Below are 16,091 nucleotides of genomic sequence, written 5' to 3' on the forward strand. Positions count from 1 at the left end.
TAAGAGAAACCTAGATTTTGCCCCGGTTTGAGGGTCACATGCCTCTCGCGTGGTGCCTGGCCTACACTTGTGTAGACTGACTGACAATGTGGGGGCTCCCCTGCCCCAATGAAGCGGTGACCAAAAGGGGCTGACCCCGTAAGGCGGGCTGCATTTCCTCAGCCCAACAATCAAACACTACCCTCCAACCTTCAAACAATTCCACAAAGAAAAAAGTTTGAACTGCGAGTCCACGCGCTAAACTCTGTCCCTGGAGCCTACCCCCCAGAAATGAGACATAACAATGTATGGGTTTAAATTAGGCCACAACTTTATTGAATTTCAGGTGTAGGAACCTTGGCTTAGGCCTTGGAAGGTATTCCTCTCAACCCAACAGGGGCTGAGGCTGTGCAGGGCAGGCAGGTGCAGTGGGAGGGTGTTGCGAATTCTTTGCGGCGCTTTAGCAGAAATGCTCAAGAGTTCGATTCTTCAATGCAGTATATTTATTGTGAGCTATATATATATATATATATATATATATATATATATATATATATATTGTGAGTTATTTATTTGTGAGCTATTTGTGAGCTATTTTTATTTATTTGTGAGCTATTTATTGTGATATATATATATATATATATATATATATATATATATATATATCTATCTATCTATCTATCTATCTACAGGCTATAATCTATAATATATATACAGGCTATATCTACAGGCTGTAATACACGAGCAGTTCATACAGTCAGAGTACCTGGCTGCACCTTAAGGCAAATAGGAAGACTCTCTCTTTCTGACCACACGCCTCTACACCACCACCTTTACTGCTGGACCTTTTAAACCGATGACAGGCAATCAACTGTCAGCACCTTACTGCTGAGTCATTCTGACCCAGCACCTCCATAGAAAGTATTGCAGGCTGATTTCATCAGCCAGTTGCATCAGCTAGCAACCTCAAGCCTGCAGCCTTACTATCTCACATAGCATTCTGTGGATCCCAACAGACGGGACTGTTACGGAAAATCTAGGTGCGAGGCTGCTCTGCCACCTAGCTCGTCGGACTAAGTCCGCGGGTCCCTGTGGAACAAAAGGAGCACAGCCAGAAACCGGAGCAAGTTGGAGAAGATCCACGTTTATTGCGCAACAGGTTCAAGGCAAGATTGAATCCCGAGGATGGGGTGTCAAGAACTTTTTAAACTTCCCACCATTACCCAAGATACAGTTCAAAAGCATCATCACTACATCACAATTACATCAGAGAAGGGGTGGGTTATACAGGATTAACATATGGGCAAGGGAGGGGGAAAACATGCAGAGTTGGAACATGTATTGAAGGACACATTTTAAGTACCGCTGATAAGGAAACAATGGATCTTAGTTTACATAGTCTGCCACCTGGCCCAGCCTGGAGGAAGGGCTAGGTTCGGGTGATTTGGCATCAATGAGGTCCTTCCTGTGTGTACATGACCTCCTGCTCAAAGGATTATGGAGGGCACTGGGTGGTTTCAAAGTGCTAAGGAAATGGAGCAGATTGGCATTGGAAGCAAGAGAATCGATGGTTCGGGCGATTTTATGGGAATTTTTATGTATTTTAGCCCTTTAAAACAGCGGCAGTCCATTTTGTATCAATTTTGATTGGCTTAGCAAGTTTACGAGGTGTCAGTCCATTATTCTCTCTTCTTTTTTTTACAATATTTATTAGTTTTCAATAAACATAACAAACAAAAAAATATACAACACAACAACATAACAATATAGAAATAAAAAAAGAAAAAAGAATAACAGACTTGACATACCTAAACAGAAAAAAAGAATCAATTAATTATTTAAGCTCTGTTTTCATAAACATTTTAGTTGACTTCCTCTAATCTCCTCCATCTGAATTTCCTCTTAAATTGAATGTAACAGTTTCCAATATCATTATTTCATAAAACAATATTACAGTTATATTCCACTTTCTTTACCTTTCTTATAGTGCATTTTCTTAATTATACATATAAATCTAATTTTGTCCTAGGCCTAGTTGGTTCTTTCAAGTGGTTGATTTATAATTTGAGAAAATTGAATCTACAAGGCTTTAATTTCTTTTTGTATCTGTTGGCTTTTAGGCGTTGATCTTAATTCCTTTTCTTTCTCATTTATTTGGGAAAGATTTTTTTCCTTTTTTTTGTTTTGAAATTTTTTCCTTATAGCATTCTGTTGTATGAGGAAACCTCTCATAACAGCTTTGCTAGCATCCCAAACGACTCTTGCTTCTACCTCTGTATTTATATTTAATTCAAAATAGTCTTTTGGGCCTTTCCCACCACCAAGTCATTCCTCAACAACCCATCATTCATCCTCCATCTAAAAGAACCCTGCAGATACAGTTTCATTTCCAATAATACTGCATTATGATCGGAGCATGTCCTAGGACATATTTGAATTTTGGATACCCTTGGAACTATATCTCTAGTAGCCCATATATGATCAATTCGTGAAAATGTTTAGGGAAAAATTGAGAAAAATGTATAATCTTTTTCAATCGGATTTCTTAGTCTCCATATGTCCAACAAGTCATATTTGTCCATCATCTCAAAAAGCAATTTTGGGAGTCTGCCTGCATTTTGTACTTTTTTTTCTTGTGATTTGTCCATTAATGTGGAGACTACTCCATTCAAATCTCCCATCAATATTATTTTATAATCCAAATATTCATTAAGCTTCAAGTCCAAATTTCTAAAAAAGTCCACTTTTCCGTCATTTGGTGCATAAATTCCCAATAAAAGATATTTGTCGCCTTGTGCTGTAATTTCAACCGCAATGTATCTCCCCTCCTCGTCCTTAAACAAAAACTTGGGATTCCATTTTTCTTTAATGTAGAACACCACTCCTCTTTTTTTTACCTTATCTGATGAAATAAAGTCCTGTCCGAGTTTTTTATTCTGTAAAAATTTTCTATGTAATCTAGTAACATGAGTTTCTTGTAAGCATATTATATCCAAATTGTTTCTTGCCAAAATATGAAAAATTTGGCGTCTCTTTCTTGAAGAGTTAAGGCCATTCACATTCCAGGAATAAATTCTTAAAGACATCTTGATTTTTTAGGGTCCTTTAGCCTCTTTTGCGTTTTTCTCCAAAAACCTCTCCTCTCCTACAGTTCTGATCCTCTGCTTCCTCTCTTGAAATTTGAAGGAGAGTCCCTCTGGAAATTCCCACCTGAAGAAGATATTTTTCTTCCTTAGAGTAGTTGTCAGATCCGAATAGTTGCTCCTTAAGGATAAAAAGTATTTTGGGATTTCTTTAAACAAAATGACGGCCCTACCCTCTATCTTTAAGCTTTTTTTATAATGATGTCCCAATATCGTGTCTCTTTGTTCCTTTGTTTTGAAAATCACCATGCAGTCATGTGTAATTTTAGAATCCTTTTTAGGACCAAATCTGTATGCTTTATCAATCCACAAATTCAGCTCTTTTTTTTTAAATCCCCCAATAAGTTGAAAATTCCTCAATGAGCCAAGCCTTCAAGTTGTCCTGTTCTTTCTGAACCACTCCCCTCAGCCTCAGATGGGCTTCCTTGTCTTTTAGCTCCAAATACGCAATTGAAGTTCATGCCTGTTGCTGAACAGACTCTAATTCCCGTATTTTTACTGTTTCCAGTTGTGTAATTCTGTCCTCATGCGAGGTGATATTGGACCTCAGTGCTTTCAAATCCTCTTTCACTTCAGAGAAATCAGTCCTCAATTCTTGGATGGTTTTCTGATTCCCTCTAACTTCTGTTCTAATTTCCATGAGAAGGTTCATTACTGATTCTTCAAATGTTGGTGTTTTAGAATCCCTTCTAAGTTTACTTTTTCCTTTTTCTAACCTCTCTGTCTTACCTGGTTTGTCAGCACCATCCATAGTTGTTTTATTTTTTCAAGGTCAGCTACAGTCACAAGAGGGAGCCAGATGGCTAAACAGGCTGTTTCCCAACTACAGAAATCCCCACTCCAGAGTAAGAGTCTTTCCTGTCCACAATCTTTCAGTTTAGTAAATAGGATACAAGTCTTTATTTTCTCCTTTAAACAGTCCCCAAAAGTGAAATCCAGGTCCTTAATTTAATTGCAGAGGGTAGAGGATACAGTTCCAGATATTTTATGAGCTCTGGCAGCCGTGGTTACTTTGTAATTATGCAAAGTGGAAGACGAAAGTTGAAAGCTTCCGATCCCTTTGTTACTTCACAATGGAGTCTAGCCTCCCCCCACCTGGGGGATCTGCTTCCACAAAGAAGATACAATTCAGGAAAAATCCTTAATTCTTCTGCAAGTAGGTTTTGAGTGGTAAATGTTTTGTTTTTCCTTTTGGAACTCTTGCCAAGCTTGGTGGTTCCTGATAGAGTTGTCCAATACAAGGAGTTCCTCCTTTATTAGCTTCTGTTTAGAGTAGAGAACGCTGATCAGATGTTTGAGCAGCTTCTTAGAGAAAGTGTTGCATAGTTTTCTTGCATATTCAGTGGGATACGTGGATTGTAGAGGGTTCTTAATTCTAAGACCCTTGGGTATAATGTCCAGGTTCTTGCATTTAGTAAGAAAGAAGATATCAGGCTGTACCTGTGCAGGTTTCTTGGTGAGGTTGATGGACTTCCATTTCATGTGGCTCAACAAACCTGCAAGTAGGTTTGTTTTTTATCTTTTCCCCCTTCCCCCTGCTAGGAGGAGAGATATTGGAAATACTTGAAAGTTTCTAAACAATAAGTCTAAAGTTACGGCTTTTGGTTATGTTAGCTGCTTTCGTTTTTACTTCAGTGAAAGAGATCGACCTCCGTTTTTTAAATCTCTTTCCTTCCCCAATCAAAGTTCCAAATTCAATCCTTTTACTCACAGTTTCCAGGAAGGATAGTCCAGATTTTTATTTTGTTTTTTTCCTTAGAGGACTTGGTTGCTCACAATCGCCGGACTCAGAGCTTCACGCTTTGAAGGAAGCGAGTTGATTCCCTAGTGCCACCGTCTCCACCCCACCCGCTCTCGGCGCTCTTTTTTTAGAGCTTACCGGGGGGCAGGGGAGTCTTCTCCAGCACCTGCAGGAATTCCACATCCTCAGAACGCTCAATCTGAGGTTTTTTCGGGGCGCCACTGTGCTCTAGCGGCTCTCCCCTATCTTCAAAGCGCTGGTGCCCTTCCCACGAAAGGGTTCCTGTCCGCCATGATCGGGCACACCAAGCGGAAGTCGTCAGTCCATTATTCTCACAGCAGGGAGCTGTCAACAGCTTGTCAGAAGGTAAACGAGGCGTTCAAGAGCTCAAGCTGAGCTGGCTCTGCAGACGAAATGCATTGCATTGATTGGCTGCAGCCTCTGTTCGGTGCAGGCTGATTGGTTGGGACGTTCCCATACGCAAATAGTCTTTTCATTCATAAAATACGCTGTTTGCTTCCCCCGGTCTACCCATGAAAATGGACGGGCGCAGAGGGGGGGGGAAGGCAATTTTATTTCGGGCTTGGGTTTTGTGTGGTGCTTGGTGTGATACAATGGAGGGGCTGGAGGGTCTCAGTAGGGCAGGGTGCCCTCGAGGTCATCGCCTCAAACCCTCTACAGGCATCCTGGGAATGGGAATGTAAGAAATATGACACACACCCTTCCGCTCCGTAACAGGGGCTGTAAAGCGTGAACTTACACAGGGTGCCCTACCACTTCACCAAAGCCAGGCGTGTGACCTATATGCCTCCGCTCTAGGGCCAGTGACTCTTGCAATCACCCGTTTAACTGGCCCTGCAAATGCCCACCGTCTGGGGGTGCATGAAGATGTTACCCCCATCTCAAAGGTAGATGAGGACACCGACCAAGACCTAAAACCACCACCCGAGACCCTGAGAAGGGGTCTCGCCGCCAAGAAACCTACAGCTGAAAGCTCCTCCCCCCTAAGAAGAGTCACACCCTGCCGTCCACTCAGTCCTTGAGGCCTTGGTGCACATCGCACAACCAGAGGTCGTTTCCTGAGAGGGTCAAATGCACTCCCTCCGCCCTGAACAGCCCAGAAATGTCCACTCTGATGTTCGGGTGGCAGATAGAGAGGCCGCCAATTCGGCGCATTGTGTTACGCATAGCCCTGTTAATTTTTTGCACTGCGTAATTGATGTGAGAAGGCTTATTGGCCCCTCTCCAGCACTGGTGGGGGAGGTATTCAGACCAGAAGGTGGTCATTGTTGGGTACATGGCACACAAGTTTTTGATGTCCCCCTTCGCAGTTTGAACCAGGCTGATGCGTTTTCGCTCTGCCAAGTCATTCTCTCCCAGGTGCAATATCAATACCCCCAGTGGGTCATTTGCAACAGCTCAGTGCAGCATGGGCATCAGGGCACGCCAACGCAGGCCCCACCGGCCCATCCAATAGATGTGGAACCTTATGGTGCATGTCAAGATTGTGGCCCCAGTCATGCAAAGAGGCATAGGTCACTGCCCAGTGGACGGTGCAATGCCCCTGTAGTAATGTCAGGGGGTTTAATCCCACCACACTGACACCATGTCTCTAGGAGCATATCCGCCACGACCTGAAGCAGCTCGGGCAGGGAATCCTTGGTGCAGCGGGGAGGTCAGTACACCAATAGGAATCCTGTACTGCTCCTATTGCCCAACTTCCAGAACATGCACTCAGAAAACTGGGTCTTCCCAATAGGACGCCGGGTGCAGACTAATGACTTCCTAAAAATCACTGCAACTTCCCCTCCCTGCCCACATGACCTGGGTTGCTGTGCATAAGAGAAACCTGGTGGGCAAGCAGCAGCAAGGACAGGCCCATCTGCTTCATCCAACCAGGTCTCTGTCACACATGCCAGGTCAAATCCTCCATCCACAATCAGGTCATGGATGGCAGTGGTTTTATTCATCATTGACCTGGCATTGCGTGGCGAGTTCCCGCCCCCCACCAGGATAAATAAAGACACAAGACACCGTAATTTAAGGTTAATTGGGCGAATTAGGCCACAACTTTATTGAATTCAGGAATGAGAGGCATTGGCTTAGGCATTGGTCCTAACGACTATCCGGCTCCAGCCCATTTGCTGGAGACACGGGGAAGGGTTAACACTATATCGGGGGAGTCTCCTGCCGAGGCACGTCGACTAGGAGCTCCCCCGGGTCACCGCTCTGGGGCGTGCCTTTGGCCCACACCTCCATAGGCTTCGGACAGGGCCACGCCCCCGGAGTCCTTTAACGGACCACCCTTCGCTCACTGGGGGGGTGATGGCGTTCTTCCCCCCCATCCTCTTAACCCCTTCTTACCAATGCCTACCGCCACACGAGCAACCGCTCACCGCCAATAGTCTCATGCCTGAAACCAATCCCTTATCCCCTTTGCTATGTCCCACAGCCAAATATCATTTCCAGCATCCGAAAGATGCACGCCATCAAACCGGTAGAGGGCCTCGCAGTTGAAACGAATGCCCGGGTGTTCAATGACCTTCCCACCCAGGGCCGCCACTCTACGCACCACCGCCCGATCCAAGGCTTTCCTCGCCCTATTCATGGCTATCGGGCACCTGCAATCTCTCCAGACCCACCTCTCCATCAAAGAGGCCCAAATGATTGTGACGTTCGGGTAAGAGGCCTTAAGCTCCTCAAAGTCACTAAATATGTTCCACTGCAAATTGACTGCCTTTCTATAAGCTAGGTCATTTCCCCCTAATTGTATCAGTAACACATCTGGGGGACCCTCCGCTGCGACTCTGGTCTTAAATGCGGGCAACATCTCAGCCCAGCGTATTCCCCTCCGCGAGACCCAGGATATAGTGATGCCAGACGGTAAGCCAAGTCGCGGCGCGAGACCGGAATTGATGGCGCGGACCCTGCCCAATGTACGATGCTGTGCCTGATTATCCAGACGCGCACCCCCATATCTCCTGTAAGAAATTAAAAGAACAGGCCATGGTCAGTTAATCCCAGCTGGGTTGTCATAAATTTTTTCTCACATAGCGTTTGTAAGCATCTGATTTCCAGCGGCCCAGGTCCTTAATCCTCTCGGCCGTGAGGCCCAGGTGCATAGCTGTGGTGGCCGCTCCTATCCTAAAGGAGTGAGCAGCAAAATCTGCAGGGGGAAGGCCGCATGCTGCCAGTGTTAAGCGCATAACCCGGGTGAACTGGTGACGCATCAGGGGTATGCCATCTGAATGGATCAATAATGGCCCTGCCAAATTAGGCCTTAGAAATAAGAAGCGCCTGGTGTCCTTAATTGGACACGGGCCTGGTTCCCCGGTTGCCAAGAGCCGAACCAGAGCCCCCCTCCTGTGCTGGTCTGTCTTGGAACTACGTATCCGTAAGACTAAATCTCCCCGTGAAAGTGTAACGTCGCTTAATAGCAAACCCCGGGAGGCGCCGCGCTGACCCTCTTCATAAACCACCTCCCCCACACGCATTGCTCCGAAAAAGGCAATGGAGTATGCCGCTGAAAATAAGCGCGCCTCATACTTCGACCAACAGACCGTTCTCAGCCTCTTATGAATTTGGAAAAGTATGTTGAATGATATTGGCCTCCTCATATCACGGGTTGGGGGCTGCAGTCTACGCCAGCCTTCTAGGGTCTTTCGTATGACGAAATCGGCGCATGGATCTGAGGAAAATACCGCCTTGCAAAAGAAGGAGATTGTAGGTTGAGGGTTTTAGGGGCACGGCCCAGGCGTTTCAAGTATACTAAGTAGGATAAGACCTCTGACTTAACGGGAGGGGCGTTGCTACTGGCGGCGCGGGTTTTATTGCGGAACTTTAGGAAATCCGACCACGCCTTCTTATAAGATCTCATTGTGGAAGGCGCCAATGAGCCTAATACTCCCTGAATCACTTCTGGTTCCCAAGACTCTGGTCCCCAAGGCTCCACAGATGTTCCGGGAAGGGCTGCGGTAGCGGCTGAGCGTCCGGTGCTAACGAGCGGAAGCGGTCCATCTGAAAACGAGATAGGGCATCCGCAATATCATTGTTAACACCAGGCACAAATTTGGCGGAGAAGTGGATATTAAGTTCTAAACACCGGAGAACGAAGGAACGCAGAAGGGCTCCTACTCTTGAGGACCGTGCGGCCTGCCTGGAAAGGACTGCTACTACTGCCTGGTTGTCGGTGTGGAAGCAAACCCTATGGTTACTAAATGCCTCTGACCATAAGTGCACTGCCACTACAATTGGAAAGAATTCTAGGAAGGTTAAATCTCTGGTAATGGGCCCCCCCTTCCAGGCTGCGGGCCAACGCTGGGCACACCATTGCCCCTTAAAGTAAACGCCAAACCCAAGGGAGCCTGAAGCGTCCGAATGCACCTGAAAGTCCACCTGCAGCGACAAGTTCTCCTGCCACAAGGAAATACCGTTGTAGTTCTCCAGGAACTTCAACCAAACTTCCAGGTCAGATTTTACCTCCTTAGACAGTCGAACCCTATGATGAGGAGAACGCAGGCCTGCTGACAGCTTCGCGAGGCGGCCACAGAATGGACGGCCAGGGGAGACCACACGGCAAGCAAAATTTAAATGACCAAGCAGTGACTGTATCTGCCTAAGTGTAACTTTTCTTAGGGGGAGGAGCTGCCGAATGAGGTCGCCGAGCGCGATCAGTTTCTCTCTGGGAAGTTTTGAGGTCTGCGCTACCGTGTCCAACTCAATACCTAAATAAACCATGGTTGTAGCTGGGCCCTCCGTTTTGTCGGCGGCCAGGGGAATTCCCAACTCCCCGGCTAACGATATGAAGGCTTTGAGGAGCTCTGAACACCTAAGCCTGCTATTAGCTACGAAGATAAAGTCGTCCAGGTATTGCGACACGCCCTCGGAGCCTGTTCTAAAGCGAAGCGCCCAGTCCAGGAAGGTACTGAATGCCTCAAAGGCTGCACAGGCCACTGAGCAACCCATGGGCATCGCTTTGTCCACAAAATAAGCCCCTTCAAATTTGAAACCAAGCCACCGGAAGTCTTCTGGATGAACTGGCAGGAGTCTAAAGGCCGACTCAATGTCACATTTTGCCAGCAACGCGCCCTTACCGAATTTGCGAATAATTTTGACCGCTTGGTCAAAAGTGGCATATCTCACAGTACAAAGTTCCTGCGGTATCGCATCATTGACGGACCCTCCTTTTGGGTAGGAAAGGTTGTGAATCATGCGAAACTCACCAGGCGCTTTCTTGGGAACTATGCCTAAAGGGGATATGTGAAGGCCTTCAATTGGAGGAACTAAAAAGGGGCCAGCTACCCTTCCCGCTTTTATTTCTTTACTGATTTTCTTTCGGGCAATCTCGGGCATCTCCCTCACTGATTTTTGATTCGGTGGATCACCTGAATTGGGTGGGAAAGCTACTGGGATCCTGAAACCGGTACTAAAACCTTCCCATAAGTACACTGCTGCTGTCCTGTTGGGGTAGAGATCTAAAAGGTCTTTTAACGGGGTCAACTTGATGGGGGAACAGGCCAGGCCTAGACTGAAATTACTGTCTGTTCCCCTGAGGTCCGAAAGGAGCTCTGTGGCCACCTCTGGGTCCCTGGTTGTAAGAACCTCTTCCACCCCGAAAGGGCTGCCTCCCTTTAATGCAGGCAGTGGCTGGGTGGTTACCCAGGCATTTTTCACATTCGTGGCTGTACTTACATACAGGCCGCACACAAACCCTTTTATTAAATTCCCAGCACAGTCGCTTTTGTCTCGCAGCGGTCTTCCATGATTTTGATGAGTCCTGGTGTTTCTTGTCAACATAGGGGCCCACGTGTTCTGACCAATAGTTTTGGTCCCTCAGGTCCCAGCGCGTGGAGGATAACAATGAAGCATTTCTACGAAAATCCTCATCATAATTTAAAGCAGCAGTATCCCCAGCTAGTTCCCGTGCCCTCCTAACATGGGCCAAGTATGCAATTAAACGCATCGCCCGTTTCAGGTAAGCGGCGCTGACCACACCCATGAACACCTGGAACCCATCAAGCCAATTATCGAAGGTACGCTCAGCTCTGGGTGTTCTGTACCTGCGCTTTCCGTAACTGCGCCTCTTTTCTCCTTTACCTGTCAGCTTTGCCGGGGGCAACAATCTGAATATGTCAATAAAGTCCCCATTGAGGATCTTGTCCCTCTTTCTTTGAGACAAATGGTTACCTACAATGAAATCTGTAGACAGGTGAGTGGAGGTTTTAACATCAGGCACTAGCACGCCATCCTTCCATTCAAGGGTCCCATTGAAGGTCTTACTGTAGGAATTGGCCCTCCTTTTGTGCGCCCATGAAGGAAGACCCACGCAGTCCTCCCCATGGCCCCAATACTCCTCCCTAGGAGCATCGCTATCAGAGTCGGATGAGGAAGAAGTACCTGAATCATCCTCGGATTCCGACCGCCTACTCTTACTCTTCTTCGATGTGTGTTTCCTTTTTTCCTTCCTCTTCCCGGAAGGGACCTCTGGGGTGGCTTGTTCCGGCACGCTGTTCGCCTGTACCGCCTGCAGGCCCTGCGCTTCCTCGTCCGAAGTGGATTCCGATGCGCCCTCGGCTGGTGCCGCCTGCAGAGGCGGGATCTGAAAGAGACTAGGGACACCTGGGTCTTCTTGTGGGTTAGCGGCCTTGGAACCCTGTGTACTAGCCTTGCCCTTCCTGCCACCCCTCTGGCCCCCTTTTGACTTGCCTGAGGTGGCCGACTGAGCACGGGTGTTTTTCTTTTGCCGGGCTGCTGCCACTTTGGCTGCAGTCAGCACTGCCACAGTGGACGCGGAGGTACCGGGAAGTACTACCTCATTAGGTTGAGTGTCTGGGATGAAATCCTGGGTGAGCGCCATTGGTGCAGTTGTCACCGGCGCCGCTATCACCGGTACAACTGCCGTTGGTGCTGCTGTCACTGTTGCGACTGTCATTGGCGCTGCTGCCCCTGGTGCGGGTGTCACTTGGCCTGCAGACCTGCTTTGTTTATAAAATTCCTGAAAAGCCGTGAAAAACTGCGCCAAAGCCTGTGGGTTACTTGGTATTATAAATGGCTGCGACTCCTCCTGATTCCCTTGGCCCCCCCCCCCGATACAGCGGCATTTTCCTGGTTACCCTGAGCCAACATAGTTGCAATCAAGGCTCTTGATTACGCAATCGGAGGCAAGCAGCTCAGTTTATATGCATGAGCAGCAAGCAGTGGTACTGTAGTTCAGTATTGTCTGCACTGGTAAGATTCAATGCAAACCAAAACTGAAAACCCACCAGTTGTGTTTAGCTGCAAGCAATATGACAGTAGCTCAGTATTGTCTGCACCAGTGTGAACTCTAGCCGGCTTTATACTTAAAGAATTCGAATCAGCAAAATTTAATGTATACAGTTATTTATTCAATTTACCAGAGTTATTTAGTTATTTATTTGCTTCTTTGACTAATCAATTTACCTCGATCTGAACCTTATACTTGATTAACTTAATTATACTGGATTAGCCCTTTATTGGAATACCAGCGGGAGAGTAAAATAGAAGAAATTGGGTGAGCTATCCCGAGGGCATTTACACCCACCTATACTATGAATTAACACCTGGAAGTACAGCGGTGCAGGCTGGATTGCCTTATGCAGTACCTTATGCAATTAAATCAAATGCCACTTGAATCTCTTGCAGAATTAGATCACCCTTTAGCTAACCTTTTAAATTACCTCTGAGTTAAATTAGAATATTATTTAAAGGAGTAGAGAGATGAGATCACTTGTCAATTGGTGAGGGCGAGCCGGCGAAAAGAGGGCGAGCCCCCTCCGCGCCGGCCCTAAATAGGGCAGGCCACGCCCCCCAGCCAGCTGATTGGCTGGCTGGGGGGGCAGACCCGGCCGGGATTCCCCTGCTCTCGGGGGGGCTGGAACCAGCCCCCGCTCACGTGGGGTGGGCGTGAAGCCCGCAACCCCACCTCCTGGGCAGGCCGGAAGTGGCTTTGCACAGCAACACTTTCAGGTCATGTGGGTTTCCCTTGCTGATTCCAGTATCCTTCCGGTCAAGACCAGACCTAGAGGCAGGGATAGTCCTCAAACAACGACTAAACCTGCTTCCTCGGTAATGACATGGTCTGGTCTTAGCATAACTCCTCCTCCTGCCCGTGATCACTGAGATCGGGTGTCCCAATACACCCCCCCCCGTGGAACCTGCCCCAGTCATTCTATTGGCTGAGGCCCACTCCCAGGCAGCCCTGACCCTTCCCCTTAAAAAGCAAAATACAAACTATATAATAACTTAACAGAATAATAAAAATAAAAACAAAGCAAGAAACAATAGTGCTCAAATTAAACTACTCCCCACCCTGACTAAATACTTATCCCACCCCAAGCAGAAATAAAATAATAAAATAATATAATAATATAATATTATAAAAAACAACCACCACCATTTAAGGTGCAGCAAATTAAAAGCACTTAAAACATTTAAAACCATTTTTGTCCCTTGCTGCAGGTAGCTGCTCAGGCCTCTAAACTGTAGTGGTGAGTGCAGGCCCCGCCCCCTAGGCCAGATGGAGTTGGCAGGAGAGGGAGCGGTCTACCCAGCACTCACAAGAGCAGCAGCAGCTGATCTTTTGTTCAACAAACTCTTTCAGGAAATTAGCATGATACTCGCGGGGTGTGGGGTGCAATTCCTTGCAGCTCACCAGATAACGCACAGAGCTTAGCCTCGCTTCCACAACCCCCCGGTCCTTGCCATTTAATGGCCAACTTGTGAGGGCAGGAAGGCTTCAGTATCCACACTTGAACTCCCACCTCAAAATGTTTCGACACGGCTTTGGTATCATGTACCCGCTTTTGTTCTTGTCGAGCACTTTCCAAATTCTCTTTGGCCAACTGCCAAATGTCTGATAAGGACCCTTTCAACTGGGCAAAGTATTCACTAACAAAGGGTAGTTTAATAGCTTCTTCCGATCCTTCCCACTCCCTCCGGAGCATTGAAAGGGGAGTGTTTAGAAGCCTTCCAAAAATTAACTGATTGGGTGCAAACCCAAGGCTTCTCTGATACGCATCATTATAGGCATCTACCACCAAAGGCAAATCCTGGTCCCAACTGGAACTATGGGCCAGGGCACATTTGTGCAACATCTGAATTAAAGTTTTTTGTACTCTTTCCACCAATCCATTCCCCTGATGTCCATTCCCCTGATGTTGATATGCAATTGAGGAGTGATGGCGGATATCAGATAACCATAAAACTTACTGGGTCAGCTTAGCCATAAAGTTAGTTCCCAAATCACTCACCAGGACCTTAGGAATTCCCAGGGAACAAAAGGCTGAAATTAGCGCCTTTACCAAATTGTTGGCCGAAGTATTGGCCAAACTCCTTGCCCAAACATATCGGGATGCATAATCAATTATTACACAAATGCACTGTTTACCTGAGCGGGTTTTTTGTAAAGGACCCATTAAATTAATTCCCCACTTTTCCAAAACATTTGCTTCTAAGGGAACACTCTGCAAAACATTAGACAAACTATCATGGTCATTACCAATTTTCTGACAAACAACACAGGAACGTACATAAGTTTTGGTGGTTTGATACACAGCAGGCCAATAAAAATAACAACTGAGTCTCTCTAATGTTTTTTGCAAACCCATGTGTCCTGCCAAACCGTCCTCATGGGCCAGGCTCAGGACAGTTGATCTTTTCTTCTCTGGAACCACCAACTGCAACAAAATCCTTGTCCTTCACTTCGGCATGAACTGGCGATATAAGAGTCCCCTTTGATACACAAATTGGACCCTCTTTTCTCCTCGGAGCGGAGCTCCGACTGCCTCCCAACAATCCTGTAGGGAAGGATCCGATCTTTGCTCTGCTGCAAACTCTCCCAGGTCTCCCAACTCAGCAGAGGCATCAAATTCCTCAACTGACTCCGGATTGAGTGTCGAGAGCTTTCCCTCCGCTCCGGATTTTCCATTCAACCCTGTGCTTGTCCTCGCCCACCTGGGATGAGATGGAGGGGGTTTCTATGGTTACAGAGTTTACTGTTAACTGCTGCTGCAAGTACACCTGAAACCTCAACTCATTTCCCACTAAAACAGGGCTTTCACACACCTCAGGGTCATGTACTATAACAAGTTGGTTTAAATCATAGAATCATAGAATCATAGAGTTGGAAGAGACCACAAGGGCCATCGAGTCCAACCCCCTGCCAAGCAGGAAACACAATCAGAGCACTGATATATGGTTGTCAAGCCTCTGCTTAAAGACCTCCAAAGAAGGAGACTCCACCACACTCCTTGGCAGCAAATTCCACTGTCGAACAGCTCTTACTGTCAGGAAGTTCTTCCTAATGTTTAGGTGGAATCTTCTTGTAGTTTGGATCCATTGCTCTGTGTCCGCTTCTCTGGAGCAGCAGAAAACAACCTTTCTCCCTCCTCTATATGACATCCTTTTATATATTGGAACATGGCTATCATATCACCCCTTAACCTCCTCTATGTGACATCCTTTTATATATTTGAACATGGCTATCATATCACCCCTTAACCTCCTCTTCTCCAGGCTAAACATGCCCAGCTCCCTTAGCCGCTCCTCATAAGGCATCGTTTCCAGGCCTTTGACCATTTTGGTTGCCCTCCTCTGGACACGTTCCAGTTTGTCAGTGTCCTTCTTGAACTGTGGTGCCCAGAACTGGACACAGTACTCCAGGTGAGGTCTGACCAGAGCAGAATACAGTGGCACTATTACTTCCCTTGATCTAGATGCTATACTCCTATTGATGCAGTCCAGAATTGCATTGGCTTTTTTAGTTGCCGCGTCACACTGTTGGCTCATGTCAAGTTTGTGGTCAACCAAGGCTCCTAGATCCTTTTCACATGTACTGCTCTCAAGCCAGGTGTCACCCATCTTGTATTTGTGCCTCTCATTTTTTTTTGCCCAAGTGCAATACTTTACATTTCTCCCTTTTAAAATTCATCTTGTTTGTTTTGGCCCAGTTCTCTAATCTGTCAAGGTCGTTTTGAAGTGTGATCCTGTCCTCTGGGGTGTTAGCCACCCCTCCCAGTTTGGTGTCATCTGCAAATTTGATCAGGATGCCCTTGAGTCCATCATCCAAGTTGTTGATAAAGATGTTGAATAAGACTGGGCCCAAGACAGAACCCTGTGGCACCCCACTAGTCACTCTTCTCCAGGATGCCCTTGAGTCCATCATCCAAGTTGTTGATAAAGATGTTGAATAAGACTGGGCCCAAGACAGA

Source organism: Podarcis filfolensis (genome assembly GCF_964270895.1).
Source record: "Podarcis filfolensis genome assembly, chromosome: 1".
NCBI lineage: Eukaryota > Metazoa > Chordata > Lepidosauria > Squamata > Lacertidae > Podarcis > Podarcis filfolensis.